Genomic DNA, 16,206 nt, shown 5'->3' on the forward strand with positions numbered 1-16,206 from the left:
TATGCACACGGATCACTCTGTGGCCACGTTGTGAAAAGAGCCTCCCCATAGGTTGGAATTTCCCAGTGGTTCTGCAGGAATGTCCGCTTAGGGTGATGGTGATGCATCTCTCTAAACGCTGGGGTGGATACAGGATGATCAGGTGGGACACTCACAGCCTTAATCACCATTTTACAGATGAGATAACTGAGGCAGAGAGAAGAGAACTGACTTGCCCAAGGTCACGTAGCAGGCAAATGGCAGAGTCAGGTTTCAAACCCAGGACCCAAGCCCATGACCTAACCATTAAGCCGTGCCGCTTCAGTTTCTAAGGGTAAGTCTCACATCTCTTTTTGGGAATGGTTGAGGTGTTTTCCTCTGTGGCTCCTGGTCGGTCAGCTAGACAAGTATTTTCAGTCCCTCGCAAATGTACTGCAGGGGTTTGTGAAAGGGCTTCAGTTGCAGGCTGAGGTTTTTGGAGCAGATTCGGGTGGTGAAGTGCTGTCGGGTTTCCAGAAAAAGGCAACCACCCTCTGTGCACTGCTGAACCGTGCGGTGTTACCTCCAGGCCTCAGCTCCACCAAGTGGTACAACGCATCCATCTCATAGAGGTGCACCTCCTTGGGGGGGTCATTCAGGGATTCCTTTAACAGCTTTGCCGTCTCCTCCTATTTATTCGGCTTTTTTTCTTTGCGGATGTTCAGTGGGAATCTTCCTTGCAGGTCACTAACGTGTCTGTCAATTTCTGGATGATGTAGCAGGATCTGCGCTATTTCAGCTTCCTTCCTCCAGCAGCAAAATGAAGAGAATTAAACTGTCCTATTAGAAGGTTTGGAATACATTTCCCGTTATCCAGCAGCAGTTGAGCGGCTTCCATTTTCTCACGTGAGCATGTGTAATGGATTGGTGCCCCGGGATCACCGTCCAACTGGTTGACTGAAAAATTGTCATTGAACAGTCAGCTCGGCAATTCTGAATCTCCCTGGCACACCCTGCGGTGGAGGGAGAAACTGTCCACCCACTGGCATTTCTTGTCTTCCATGACACTGCTCATACCACGCCACCATTTTTCCCCTTTGGTCATCTGAATCTTGGAGTAGTCTGGAGTCCCAAGACCAAAGTACAAATTGAACACCACCTCATCCACCCTGTTTGCGTACTGGAGGTCTGAACCAAACAGAAGGTTGGAGCTACACGTGTCCACCGTTTCCAACACCACCATATTGCTCTTCATTTCTAGCGCAGGGCAGCTCACGGGCCGGCAAGCTGTCCGTCGGATCAGCGGCATATGCCGACTTGGACTTCTGCCTCCAGGAAAACCTTTTTCCTGCCCCTCAATGGGAGCCACTAAGTGATAAAGTTTCATAAGACTGACTTAGCTCAATATTCCTGAAAATTGAGTTTGGCAGGATTCTTTGGATGAATCCCAGTGCCACGTGCATCTTCTAGGTTGGCTGGATTTCTCATAGTTGATTTTTTTTCATGTTGGAAACAACTCTGCTCTTAGAGTTCTCAGGGGACAAATCCCTTCCCAAAGCTCCTGAGGCAGAATCTTTCTCCAACGTCACACTGCCCGATCCAACCAGCCAAGTTCAACATTTAACCTCCACTCTCCTTGGTGAGGAATGCTCAGGGAAAGCGCTTATTTTGGTTTCTCAAACTCACGGTGTCCTGTTGCTTTATTATTGCTGCTGTGTCATTCCTTCCACCTCAGTGGTCCAGACCTACCCTTCATTGATCTCTTACCCTTAGGTAATTAAAGAGCCTTTTATTGTTGTTACTTCGATGCAATTCTCCTTTTATTGTCACCTTTAGCTTTTCTAATCAGTTTTTATCTCCTTTCATACTTTGCTTCAGCCGCTTACCCTCTTTATCGTTTCTGTTCCTACAGATCACACACACACCTTTTTTCCCTTGCTTGATTTCGCACTCACCCTATCTTCCCCACTCATTTCCTCCCTCTTATTCCATGCCAAATTCATTTCCTTAGATTTGAGAATGTTTTCATTTCTAAAGCTACATTTCTACACTTTGGTCCACAATTTCATTTTTCCTGAAAACCTTTCAAATAGGAGTCGCTCCATAGTTGAGCTTTAAAAATGAGAAATGATGATTCCACTTAAGGCAATTGGACCTCGGTAAGATCAGCTACTTCATTTTAGCCTTTTCAATAAGAAATAGTCCTGAAAATTATAAAACTGTGGATAGCACCTTCAAAACTCCTTTTGATGGTCAATCCCATTATCAATGCCTAGTTCTCCCGGTCAAACAAAGATTTGTTTAGTGGGGTAAAAAGAAGGAAGTGTGACCACCTATGAGAGTTTCTTCAATTTTTTAATCATGTCAGTTCGTCCTTGATTGGGCCATCATCCTCTATCTCCCTACTCTGCCCTTCCTCCCCACAAAATGTACACTGGCATTTTGGCATGGGGCGATGAGGACACCAGGTAGAGCAGAGTTTGCAGATTTCACTGCTTCTTAATTGTGCACTTGTGAGTGGCTATTGAAAGAGGGCTTAGTTGGTTATGGTTCATTCCAGGTTGTAATGAGGAGATAGGTGGGAATGAAGAGAAGAAGTGTGGCCTAGTGGAAAAAGCATGGGGCTGGGAATTGGAGGACCTGGTTTCTAATCCTAGCTCTGCCAGTTGCCTACCGTGTGACTTTGGGTAAGTCACTTGACTTCTCTGTGCCTGCAAAATGGGGACTCATGGGGTCTCATGGGGACCTGTTCTCTGCTACTTAGACTGTGAGCCCCATGTGGGACAGGGACTGTGTCCAGGCTGATTAACTTGTATCTGGCTTAGTGCTTAAAACAGTGCCTGACCCATAGTAAATGCTTAACATATGTCATAATAATAACCATCAACCATTGTTTCCTTGGGGAAGGCTCCCAATTACAATAGTATTTATTGATTATTGGGGGACTGTATTAGTAATAATAATGACGGTATTTGTTAGGCACTATGTGCCAAGCACTGTTTTAAGGGCTGGGGTAGATACGAGGTAATCAAGTTGTCCCACATGGGGCTCACAGTCTTCATCCCCATTTTACAGATGAGGTAACTGAGGCACAGAGAAGTTAAGTGACTTGCCCGAGGTCACAGAGCAGACAAGTGGAGGAGCGGGATTGGAACCCATGTCCTCTGATTCCCAAGCCTGTGCTCTTGCCACTAGGCAACACTATCTGCTAAACACCTGGGTAGATACAAAGTTATCAGATGGACAGATTCTCTGTCCCACACAGGACTCCCAATCTATTTTTTACCCTCATTTTTACAGATGAGAAAACTGATGCCCAAAGACGTAAATGACTTGCCCAAGGTCCCGAGTTGGGACTAGAATCTGTGCTCTTTTCATCAGGCAAAGACTAAGGTATATGCAAGATAATCATAGGAAACACTGTCCCCTTGGGGCACACAACCTGAAAGGCAGGGAGAAACAGTATTTTATCCCCATTTTACAAATGAGGAAACTGAGGCATGGAGCAATTAATTGACTTGCTCTAGGTCACAGAGTAGGGAAATGGCAGAACAGGGACTATATTATTATCGCCATTATGATTGTTATTATTATTTATAATTGCATTAAGTGCTTGCTGTGTGTCAAGCACTGTTCTAAGCACTTGGGAGAGTACAATATAATAATAAGAATAATGCTGGTATTTGTTAAGCGCTTACTACGTGCAAATCACTGTTCTAAGCTCTGGGGAGGATACAAGGTGATCAGGTTGTTCCCTCGTGGGGCTCACAGTCTTAATCCCCATTTTACAGATAAGGTAACTGAGGCACAGAGAAGTTAAGTGGTTTGCCCAAAGTCACACAGCAGATAGGTGGTGGAACCAGGATTTGAACCCACGACGTCTGACTCCCAAGCCCGTTCTCTTTCCACTGAGCCACGCTGTTTCTCTAACATGAGTCACATTCTCTGCCCACAACAAGCTCAGAGTCTAGAGGAGACCGACATTAATATAAATAGATAAATAAATTACAGATATAGACAGATCTCTGACCCATCCTGCCCTCCCATCAACCTCCCATGAACATGCCTGGAACCTGAGCCCAGTTTAAGGCCACAGAATCTCATAGTTGGCTGGGGGAAAGGCTGGAGGAGGTGGAAAAGTCTAAAATAGTATCAATTAGGCAGTTGGGTCTTTCGACGCATGACGCCGCTAATGTCGGTTACCTAATGGCTCAATCACTGATAGTGTCAGGCAGGTATGCCCTAACAAAAGGTTTGTACTGAAAAACCAACTCCAGAAAACACCCTTTCCCAGGACAGAGTAGTCACTTCTCTCCCTCCACCCCAAGCACTAGACCAAGACTGAAGCAGGACTAACAGATTGTAAAATTATTTTGTCTGGCAGATATGCACAAAGATCATCACCAATACCACAGACCCCCAATATCCCCATCTTCAAAGCCTTACTAAACTCTCATCTCCTCCAAGAGGTTTTCCCTGATTTAAGCCCTCATTTCTTCTACTTCCTCTCCCTTTTCTGGCACCCACGCACCTGCATCTGTACCCTTTAAATACTCGATATTCACCCCACCCGCAGCCCCACAGCACTTAGGGACATAGCCATAATTGATTTTCATGTCTGTCTCCTCCTCTAGACTGTAAGCTCTTCGTAGGCATGGAATACCACTGAATGAGTGATTGATAATTGCATTTGAGTGGAGAATTGAGGGTAGCTGGGTCCCGCAATGAGTGGGGCTGTGTTGCAATCAGGGAGGTGGGAGACGGGGATTACCAAAAAGAAATGTGAACAGAGGCTTTACGGTCTTGGCCCCCAGCTGCCGGTGGCCTCGCAAGTACCAGAGTAGGGAATAAAGAGTTATTGAAACCACCTTCATTCTGGCTCAACTTGGCACTCCACCAGTAAGTGGTTAGGAGGGACCAAAAGAAAACCGTTGTACCGCGACAGAATGTGGAGCTTCTCGTGTGCAGGTGTTACATGTGCTGGGCACATTCCTTCATTGAAAACGGGGAAATGCAATTGGTTTGATTACAGCCTCAGACTACCAAGAGACGATAGACTTGCTTTATTCCCTGAGTCCACCAGTTCTAACTGGATCAACCTGATCCTGCAGTTTGCCAAGTATTCGTTAGTGTGTTTCGACGCAGGTTCTTCCATGTATATAGGCTTTTTAAAAGCAGGCTGATATATCTGGTCTTTGTCAGGCTAATTGTCAGTCCGTAGTGCTTTATGGATTCTGAAAACTGATTCATAATTACTTGTCTTCCTGTAGGTGTGCTCTATAATCATCAGCACAGAGTAGCGTCTTGGTGCATGATTCATAGATTTTTCTATTTTCTTCGCCTGTTGGGTTGGAAGAGTTTCCCAGTGAAACAAAATCAGATCTTCACACCAGGGGCCAGATTTGGGGGTTCGTTCTTGAGGATCAAGACTAAAACTACTATACAGCCCTGCTTTTCTCCGTTGGCAGTGGATAAAGGATCCTTCAATTCTGATGCAGCCAGACATTTCCTCCTGGAGTAATCTAAGGATCTTGATACACTTTTCAGGAAAGCCAAACCAGACTCATTTATTTTACTGAGACGATTTCATTTTTCTGTCCCTCATATTCTTCTCTGAGCCATGTTTTTCTTAAAATCCAGATTTAGCCAATGTTCTTCACATAACAAAAAACTCGTTTGAACAATGTTGCCATCACCTGAAAGCGAATATAAGTACTGCTGTCTTCTAGCTCTTGTCCCTGTCACTATGTAGAATCATTTTTCTGATATGGCAAGCAATGTTGTCCTAGCATTTGTGTTTATAGTCTTTGGAGTGACCATGGTTGGTTTTAGCTTAGGCTTTGCCTATTTCTGTTATGATTGTTCCTTGACAGCCTAAAATAATTAAAGCTGGCAGCAGATTAGTTGTTCTGCATTTTCATCTGTCATATGAAAAGGTTGGCTATTGCTTTCCAAGCATTTATTAATTAACAACTATAATGCAATAAGCGATATGGAGCCTTCTAATAACCAGTTCAGACATAAAGTAGCTCACTTGCTTCTTGGGACCCTTAGCTGTTTGGCATGGTCATTATCTGTTTGGTAAAGATCCCCAACAACTTATTAATACTTAAATAGCCATCAGTATAATAAATTTCATAGCACAGAATCCAAATGTCATCCATGCATAATTCAAAATAAATTTAAGGAAAACAATCACTGAGTCACAATAGCTCCCTAATCCACCTTTTGCATTTCTATATGAGGATTCAGGGCCAGTGTAATTCAAATCAATGTATTTATGGGCATTGTAAAAATTGACTTTGAAAGGGGGGTTGAACCAAAGGCTTTTGAGCTTAACTATGGAAGAAAATAACATAACAATTTAATTATTTTTATAATGGGGGAGACACATAACAAAAGTATCATAATATCAGGGGAATGAGTTTATCTTAAATACATAAAACAGAGTAAATCTTTTCAGTTTCACCTCGACTCAGATGGGGTTTCTTGTTAAAAACGCTAGTGTTACCACAGAATTTAAGTTGAATTCTGTTTGGTTTTTTTTTAGTTTTTTGGAAAACTTTAAAGCAGACTTTCTGAGGTTGGTGGAATGTCGGAGCTATCATTGGCCCTAACCTATACCTAAAATAAAATTACCCAATTTAGCATCTGGCTCCCACAGTGTCTACAGACCCCAGATAAAATAGTACATGCTGCATAAGATTAAAGAGCCGCGGTCCCAGGACTCAGGGAGTAGTTTATTCATGCATACCCAATATATTATAGGATAACACCCAAAGTGTAAGACTAAAGTGCATCCTTTGTGTTAGTATCCAAATCACCTCTGCCTGGCATATCACTGTTACTCCACCCAGAAATTATGAATTTTGACTAGAAGTACACTAGAGGTCCTTTGAAATTATGTATTGTGCTTCATATGACTCCCAAGTGAATTCCCTGTGATTAATGTTACTTCAGTGAATCTCAATTGAACGAATAATTATCCCATGCTTATTTTCAAGTATTAGCCCTGATGTAACAGAAGGCTACACTCAATTTACAGTAATGTTAAGAGCTTAGATTAAACTGACAAAAGACAGGAAATTCGGAGTTAAAACTGAGAATATCTTGAACATATCCAAAGTGTCTGGATCTTAGAGCACATATGGTCTAAACGATCTGTGCTACTAACTAACATATGGTAGATCTTTGGATGGACTTCATTTCCCCAAGGACAAAGAGGTTTTCTGTCAGATACAAAGAAGATGTTCCTATATTACAGATTTTTTAATGTATTTGTTTCTATAGTGGCAATTCCTTTAACCTACACTGCAGTAAGAATTCCTATGAATCAGTATTATAGTTAAATTAGAAATTCTAATTATTTCATTAGATTTTTTACTTAGCTCTTAGGACCTAAATTTAATACAGAATACCCCCTCATAATGCATTGAAAAAATATATAAATTGTGTCAGATTTCAGACATGTATAACTCTTTAAAAAAAACTCACATATCCTATACATCTTAAAACTCCATACTATTTAGATAGCATCTTGTATATATTTTTCAGTTGCTTTAGCTCATAAAAGTATATTTTAACAAACCAATGATTGAAACTTTCATTCACCTATGGCTATGCAGATAAAATTACATTTGACTCTTTATTAAGAGGCACTGTGACCTTCTAGGGACAATATTAAATGGGTCTTTTACGTGCTACATTGTAAAAAGGACCAATCTGTGCCCATTTAACCCAGTTCTAAAGTTGATAGGAGCAGGTAAACTGGATTTTCCATTTGGCACCAGATAATGCATTTTCCCCAGCCACTGGGGGAGGGTGGGGGGAGACAGAAGCCGCTCCAAAGTCCAACCTTCCACCCCTCCAAATCCTTAGCCTCAACTGAGAAGAAATCAGCAGGGCACTCCCAAGTATTGTATTCCAGCTTGCTACAGGGCTCTTGACAAATTGTGTTTCCCTTTGTAATTTATAGAGTGTAGATGATGGTCTCTAGGAAGCCCACAGAGCTAACACATAGCAATAATTGGAGGATCACTGGAGGTTTAACCTCCCTGAAGGTGTAGAGCTCGTTTCTTTTTCAAAGTGCTTTCACTATGCTTATCTTGATTGTGCATTTATCTTTAAATTATAAGCAGCGTGGCTCAGTGGAAAGAGTCCGGGCTTGGGAGTCAGAGGTCATGGGTTTGAATCCCGGCTCTGGCACTTGTCAGCTGTGTGACTGTGGGCAAGTCACTTAACTTCTCTGGGCCTGAGTTACCTCATTTGTAAATGGGGATTAAGACTGTGAGCCTCACGAGGGACAACCTGATTACCCTGTATCTACCCCAGCGCTTAGAACAGTGCTCTGCACATAGTAAGCGCTTAACAAATACCAACCTTCTTATTATTATTATATTATAAATTCTTTATAGTAACGTCTGTCTCCCCCCCCCCCAGACTGTAAGCTCATTTTGGACAGGGAAAATAGCTTCCAATTCTCTCGTACTCTCCCAAGTGCTTAGTATAGCATTCTGCACATAGTAAGCGCTCAATAAATACAATTGATTGACTGATTGACCACTAGCACTGCCATCTACTCTTCTACGTAGTTTCTCCATCCATCTGGAAATTCCGGGAAAGAGGCTCGTACATTGTTCTCCAAGGGAAACATCATTATTAGAGAAGCAGTATGGCTTGGTGGAGAGAGCACCGGCCTGAGAGTCAGAAAGACCTAAGTTCTAATCCTGACCACCACTTGTCTGCTGCGGGACCTTGGGCATGTCTCTCAACTTCTCTGTACCTAAATTACCTCATCTGTAAATAAGACCGTGAGCCCCATGTGGGACACGGACTGTGTCCCATCGCTTAATACAGTGCCTCACACATTGTAAGGGCTCAACAAATGCCATTTTTTAAAAAAATCATTATCACCATCATCATTATCAATTGCATATAACATTGGTGAACGTAGGGAAGGTTTTGCAGTTTGGTAGGAATGTTTATAGTTCTAAACCATCTATCTGCAAGGTTTATTCTTTAAATTGCATAAGCATTGTTGGAATGCACTATTGCTCAGGATGCTTAAGGGAATTTTAAAAGCCCAAAGCCTCACATCTCTTTTGAGTCCTCTCACTGCCTTTGGAAGACACTTTACCTCTGTGGGCCTCTACCTGAACCAAAAGGATAATAATTTTCACCTTTTGTGCAGGGTGAATGTTGACTAAGAAATGGTCAAAAGCACTCTGGCCGCCTTTTCAAAGAATGGGTTGGAACACTCCACTTAAATTTCTTTTCAATCAATAAATCTTGTCAAAAGATCTCCTTGGCAAAAATTCAAAAGTGACATTTGGGTCAAATATTCTGAAATAGAACCTTTTAAAATATCTCCCTTAGAGATCTGTACTGAGACTATCTACTGACTCTTGCTTGCATCCAAACTGCTAACCAGCCCTAGAAGTTCTCTTAGGATTTCTGACATTTCCAAACATTGGACAGGAGACTAACTGGGAAGAGTATTAGAATGAACACTAATGAGCTTGTGGCTCAAGTAGTTTTAATTTCCATTTTCCCGAGAACTTTGTACTACTCTTCCTCCTGCTCTGAAGTACTAAAATCCTGTGGTGACTGAACCACAAAATTATTTGAAGTTAAATCTTCAAATTCAGGAAATCTGCTATCAAATTCTAAACCACAACATTAAAACAGCTCCACCATTGAAATTGTTGTTTGTTTGCTTTTTTTAGGCCCTGAGGTTGGATTATCCTAAATGCTAAGTGAATAGCCATTTTTCAAATATATAGGATTCTGTATAATTAAATGCAGAATTAACCACCTGGCATATGGATAAGCAGGAGCAGATATGTAGTGTGGCATTCAGGGTGAGATGAGCACTAAAAGTAGTCCTAAAAAATCCCAACTTGGAGACTTAATAGTAAGAAGGCATGGAAAGGGGACCGGGTTTGAGAAATGGAAGCTTTACTGAGCACGGGCCTGGGAGTCAGAGGAGCTGGGTTCTAATTCCGGCTCTTCCGGGTGCCTGCTGTGTAATCTTGGGCCATTCCATTATCTTCTCTGTGCCTCATTTCTCCTAGTTAAACTGTGAGCCCTGTGTGGGACAGAGATTATGTCTGACCTGATTATCTTGTATCTTCCCCAACACTTAAAACAGCAAGATGCATAGTAAGCACTTAACAAATACCACAGTTATTATCCTTACCAACTACACACTTAATTGCCTCTGGGTGGTTCTTTACTAGTTCCAAACTCCAGTCCATTCCTACCCATCCTATTCCATCACACCCACCCCTTGCATCCCTGTCACCCAGGGTTTGGCTGATGAATGTGCACAGATTTAGGGATGGTCTGGAAGAGAGAAGAGGTAGGACTGGATTAGACAGTCCTAGGATTGGCGAAGCAGCATGGCATAGGGGATAGAGCACGGGCCTGGGAGTCAGAAGGCCATGGGTCTAATTCCGGCTCTGCCACCTGTCTGTGTGACCTTGGACAAGTCATTTCACTTCTCTGTGCCTCAGTTACTTCATCTGTAAAATGGGGATTGAGACTGTGAGTCCCATGTTAAGTCACGGGCTGTATCCAACCTGATTATCTTGTACCTTCCCCAGAATTTAGCACAGTGCCTGGCACATAGTAACACTTAACAAATACCATTAAAATAAAGCGGCAGTGGTGATGAAACACCCCTAGATTCTTCCAACAGCTATCCTAGTGTGCTGACCGCCAGCATTTACGAACACCCACATATTTTTATGGCATTTTCAGACACGACCAAACTTAGCTTGTTTTTACAGACTGTCCATGAATTTAAGAAGAATTGACAACGCTCCATGGAGTGTGACCTATTGGAAAGAGCCTGGGCCTTGGAGTCAGAGGACCTGGGTCCTAATCCCAGCTCTGCCACTGATCTGCTCTGTGACCTTGGGCAAGTCACTTCACATCACTGTGCCTCAGTCACCTCATCTGCAAAATGGGGATTCAAAACCTGTGCTCCCACCCACTTAGAATGCAACCCCACGTTGGACCTGATTATCTTGTACCTACCTCAGCACTTAGTTCAGAGTTTGGCACATAGTAAGCACTTAACAGACACCACAATTAAATTATTATTCTATTTCTCTAAGGATTTAGGATTGGCATCATCATCTCCAAATATGAAGGATAGTTCTACTATTGCTAGGATATTCAATGTCATTCCTTATCATGCTCTTTCAGAGTGTGACTGGGCACTAGCCTCTCCATCAAGTTCTGGATTCCTAATGGGACAAAATTCTTAGGGCTTTGAACATTGGGATCTTTTCAGTCGGACAATTCGGGCATCTTTTTTTGCTTTAGGGAAAGAGATGAGGGAGGGCAAAAAGCTTTATGTGGTTTAGACTTTCACATTTCAATAAATTTCCCAGCCAGTTATTTGAATGTGTAATTGTTGGATGAAATAAATCTACTTTGTAGTTTTTTGATTGATTGCACATTCAAATAAACACATATAGCACAAGCTCTCATCGAGATTAAACGCCCTGAATGCATTTGAATGCCTTTACATTCATATGAGCTTGCACAGTCAAATAGATGCATCTGAAGCGGTAATTGGATATGTTCATATTCTCGTGTATCCGGAATGAACTGCTAGTGCATTGTTAAAAAGTTGGTGCATTGCTAGTCCAAAGCTTTTCTGTCAGATTACTGAAAGCTGCAAATTAATAAGGCCTGATCTTTGCTGTAAAGTCAAAATTTACCCTTTTAAAGACATGTATTGGAATTATCTGGGTGTAAAGCAAAGTGTTATCATTTTCATAATCATCATCAGGGCATATTCAGTTTCTGTTATGCACAACACTAGCGGGAGGGCAGCGTACTATGCCTTATGCCGTCGAGTCATCTCTGACTCATAGCGACACTGTGGACACATCTCTCCCAGAATGCCCCATCTCCATCTGCAATTGTTCTGGTAGGGGATCCAGAGAGTTCTCTTGGTAAAAATACAGAAGTGGTTTACCACTGCCTCCTTCAGTGCAGTAAACTTGAGTCTCTGCCCTCGACTCTCTCCCGTGCCGCTGCTGCCCAACACAGGTGAGTGTGCCTTAAAACAGATTGCCTTCCACTGGCTAACCACTGACCAAGCTAGGAATGAGTAAGTCTCTGCTTGACTCTCCCTCCCAAAGTCAGGACTGGTACACTACTGGAAAGTCTCCAGGTGTGACCCTGAGAGGGAAAGTGTATTAGGATGGATAAAGCAATATTCCTGCCCTTGAAGATCTCACAGTTAAGGGAATGAAACATTACAAAATAAGTTCAAGAAGAATATAAATGATAGATAGTGACTAGTTTGCAGGTGAGCGTATAGGTCCTGAGGAAGATGCCATGGATTGTGTGATCAGGACAGTAAGGAGTTAGTTAGTCAAGGAAGGCTTCATTTAGGATGGGACGATAGGGGTTTATCTGCCCACACATTTAGTTTGAAGAGGGAAAGCTCTAAACTCGGAGAGAAGCCACTAATATGCCTGTAGTCTGTGATTTAGCTGCCTCTCCAGCCCCCCTTGTTTCACTTCCACCAGGATATGGCCCCTCATTAGAGATCTGCATTCCTGGGACCATATAATAATGTTAATAATGTTGGTATTTGTTAAGCGCTTACTATGTGCAGAGCACTGTTCTAAGTGCTAGGGTAGATACAGGGTAATCAGGTTGTCCCACGTGAGGCTCACAGTCTTAATCCCCATTTTACAGATGAGGTAACTGAGGCACAGAGAAGTTAAGTGACTTGCCCACAGTCACACAGCTGACAAGTGGCAGAGTCAAGATTCAAACCCATGACCTCGGACTCCCAAGCCCATGCTCTTTTCACTGAGCCACGCTGCTTCTCTCAACAGTATCCCAACATTACAGTATCCCAGTCCCAACAGTGGCTGTGTACAGAATGACAGCACTCCCTGTTGGAGGGGGAGACATATCCTCCACACACTCTCGGCGAGGAGAATTGGGGGAAAACAGAACCCATGATTGAATTGAACTTCCAGCTGAGAACATGAATGAGAAATTGAAACACCAAAATCTTCTCCTATCAATAAGTGTTACACTCCTCAACCATACCTAAGAAGATTAGAAGAGATAGTACAATAATCCAATAACCCTGAATCACTCTGAAAATTTTGATCAGATGACTCTTGTCAAGTACTAAAAGAAATGTAGCAAACAGCTAATGGAATAAACACCAGGTTCACCTTATAACAATGAGTGCACTACATCATATTTCAATAGCGTCGTGAACAACATAGGTATTGATAATCGTATATAACCACTGGGAAAACTGAGTCTCAGATAAGTTAATTGCTTTTCTATAATTCATACGGAGTAGCTTAATCAGAAATAGTATCTATAGCATTTGGACTCCAAATTCAAAATACGATCCCATCAGATCCACTAGATTGTAAACTCCTTGAGGATAGGGATTGTGTTTTCCAACTCTGTTGTTCTGTACTCTCCCAAACACTCAATTCAGTGCTCTGCACACAATAAGCACTCAAGAAACACCGATGCTTGATGGATTATGGTATGTCTTTTATAATAATAAAATATCTAAGGTTTCAGTGGATAAAAATTGTTGGTGCAGCTTTTGAATGGCAAAGACACAAGAACTAACACTAAGGGAGATAAACTAGGCCTTCTATGGGCATCCTAAGGGCAATGGGAGAGAGAACTGAGCTACCCAGAGGGTTGATGAAAGTGCAGAATCAGCTCAGACAGATTTTCCAGGAGTGACTGGGAGAGAGGCCTTGATGACTGGATCAGTGAAAGTCAGAGAGATGGTGAAAAAAGGAGTAGGGGAATCTAAAAAAAGAAGAGTTTGAAAAGTGAGAGGAAAAAATAGAAGGGGTAGGACACCAAAAGTCCAAGAAAGGTCGTTTAGTATTAGCAAGTAAATGATTCTACTACTCTGTATTTTTTTTTTGCCTAAACAGTTTAAAACATTTATGAACCCCATATATACTGATACTTTGTTTTATTTATTTCACAAACATTTATATAAGGTGAGACTGAAAGCCTTCATTAGAATAACTTCTATGTGCATCATCAATTATTTAAGCAGTCACATAAGAATTTTAAGCATTGCCTTGTCATCAAGAAATGGTAATGATCACAAATCTTCTATTGTGTTTTCTCACTGAAAGATTTAGGTTTACTCCAGCCTTGCTTGATTAGGTTTCTGGTGCAGTATGTCTATGCTATGAATGGTACTTTTAACACTGACTTCAAGAGGACTTAGAAAAGGGATTTCACAATCCCCGCTTTCAGAGTTGAGAACTACAGATGGAGAATTTATTATTTCCTCAGCTCCAGGAGCGAGTTACTGGACAGAGCACTCATCTTTTCATTTCCCAAAATGGGACCTCTTTGACCTTTCCTCATCCTCTTGCAAGCCATGATAGGCTTTTTCACTTCAATCCAGCCTTATTCATGACAGATGTTCCTCAAGTTTCTGAGAAAGAGTATGAATAGCGGGTAATGAATAAAAATGGCACATTTCAAACGCACCTAAACTTTGCCAGGAGGGATGTGTTTTGCTCTGTAATCAAACTACCAGCTGGATTCTTGTTACCAATCTTGATTGATGGCAACCTCTGCAAACTTGCTCTGGCTATTTATAAAAAAAAAAAAAATCTCGTTGAGGCTGTCCTCTGAGAGCCTTTTATGAAATGATATGTGAGCTTAATCTTTCATCTCATGAATGGAGCAAGGTTGAAGTTTATACTATCTCTGGAAGATACTGAAATGTTAATTCAAGCTTTGGTTGCATAGACATGTCACTTTCTGGGATTGTTAGTTTGAAGGACTGAGAGAAATTATTCATTATTATCATTATTATTATTATTGTACTTTTGATGGTGTTTGTTAAGCACTTACTATGTGCTAGGCTCTAGTTTGAAAGTTGAAAGCAGGCAGCCTTAGTAGTACCTGAGTTAGGGAGAAGACAATGGTGATAAGAACACATTGGAAGCTTAGAGGTCATTCCTGATAAAAGCTTTAAGTTCGAGTTCAAGAGGCTGCCATATAAACTTCTTGTGGACGGGGAAAATGTGTCTTGCTTAATTAAGGCTGTGAACCCCAAGAGGGTCAGGGACTGTGTCCAGCTGGATTCTCTTGTATCTACCCCAGTGCTTAGTATAGTTTCTGTCACATAGTAAGCACTTATATACCACAATTACTATCATTACTATTATGTTATACTCTCCCATCCACTTATTAGTGCTGGGCTTTAAATGGGCACTCGACTGATTGTATGTATGAGAGACTGGCTTTTGGTTGTATGAATGCATTAATATACTCAGCTTCTTTCTCCTATTTGTAAACTGTTTTGTGTCTGTCCCATGACACTGTAAGCTACTTGAGGGCGGGGTTCATGTTTTTAACCTCTACTGGAGTATCCTAAAAGCTCAGTGCACATAGTTAAGCACTCATTAAAAATGATTAAGAGGGTACCATTCCTTCACTGCAGCCCAAAGACCAGCTGGTCCAAAAGACTCCCAATCTTTCTTGTACTTTTTCTTTGGGAGATGGTACTTTTTCTCAGACATCCATTTTCTAGGTGAAAATCAATAAACATCAATAAGTGTTTCTTTTCTCATTGACAATGCTTTCAATGACTTGAGGATCACACTAGAGAAGTAGGGTCAGGAAGATATGAAAATTACCCAGACACCAAGAAATCGGACGGAAAAACTGTCAGACACCATCATAGATATTCAAATTTAAATAGGGAAAATAAGCATGGTACTTCTTTAGAGAAACTAGGGCACAAACCAAAGTACTATGCTCAAGAAACATATATAAAAGGGACATTATCTTGTTCAATTTTTGACAGGGGCGTTCATACTCACCTGTTTCACTTGAATGCCTTGTAGTTTACAAATGGTCTTAATCCTGGGAGAATTCTCAAAAGTACATGTGGGATAGATTGCATGTTGACCTTATTAAGTTTGAATATTTCCCCTTGTTTTCTCTTTGTGGTAATGACTTGAAGCTTAACAGTAAAGGACCGAAAGGGGCTTTGAATGCTTTGTGTTTGAAATCTTTCAAAAATAACTGGCTAATACCCAAAGCATAGGTATCAGATAGTTTGATGCATTAATATTCAGGAACAGACACTTAAGCAAGGTATCCCAAATCACAATTTACAAATCACAGTCTGGAGCTAACATTTCCAGAGAGCACAGTATATTTGGGTAGACCCTGTTTAGTGCTGGGTCACTAAAT

At 41.6% G+C, this 16,206-nt stretch overlaps 1 pseudogene; it reads right to left on the reverse strand.

The window, feature by feature from the left end:
- Nucleotides 1-278: 278 nt before the first annotated feature.
- Nucleotides 279-1,267, reverse strand: LOC100083443 (annotated as a pseudogene).
- Between the last annotated feature and the right edge of the window lie 14,939 nt (nt 1,268-16,206).

This window comes from Ornithorhynchus anatinus, chromosome X3 (genome assembly GCF_004115215.2).
Source record: "Ornithorhynchus anatinus isolate Pmale09 chromosome X3, mOrnAna1.pri.v4, whole genome shotgun sequence".
Taxonomy (NCBI): Eukaryota; Metazoa; Chordata; class Mammalia; order Monotremata; family Ornithorhynchidae; genus Ornithorhynchus; species Ornithorhynchus anatinus.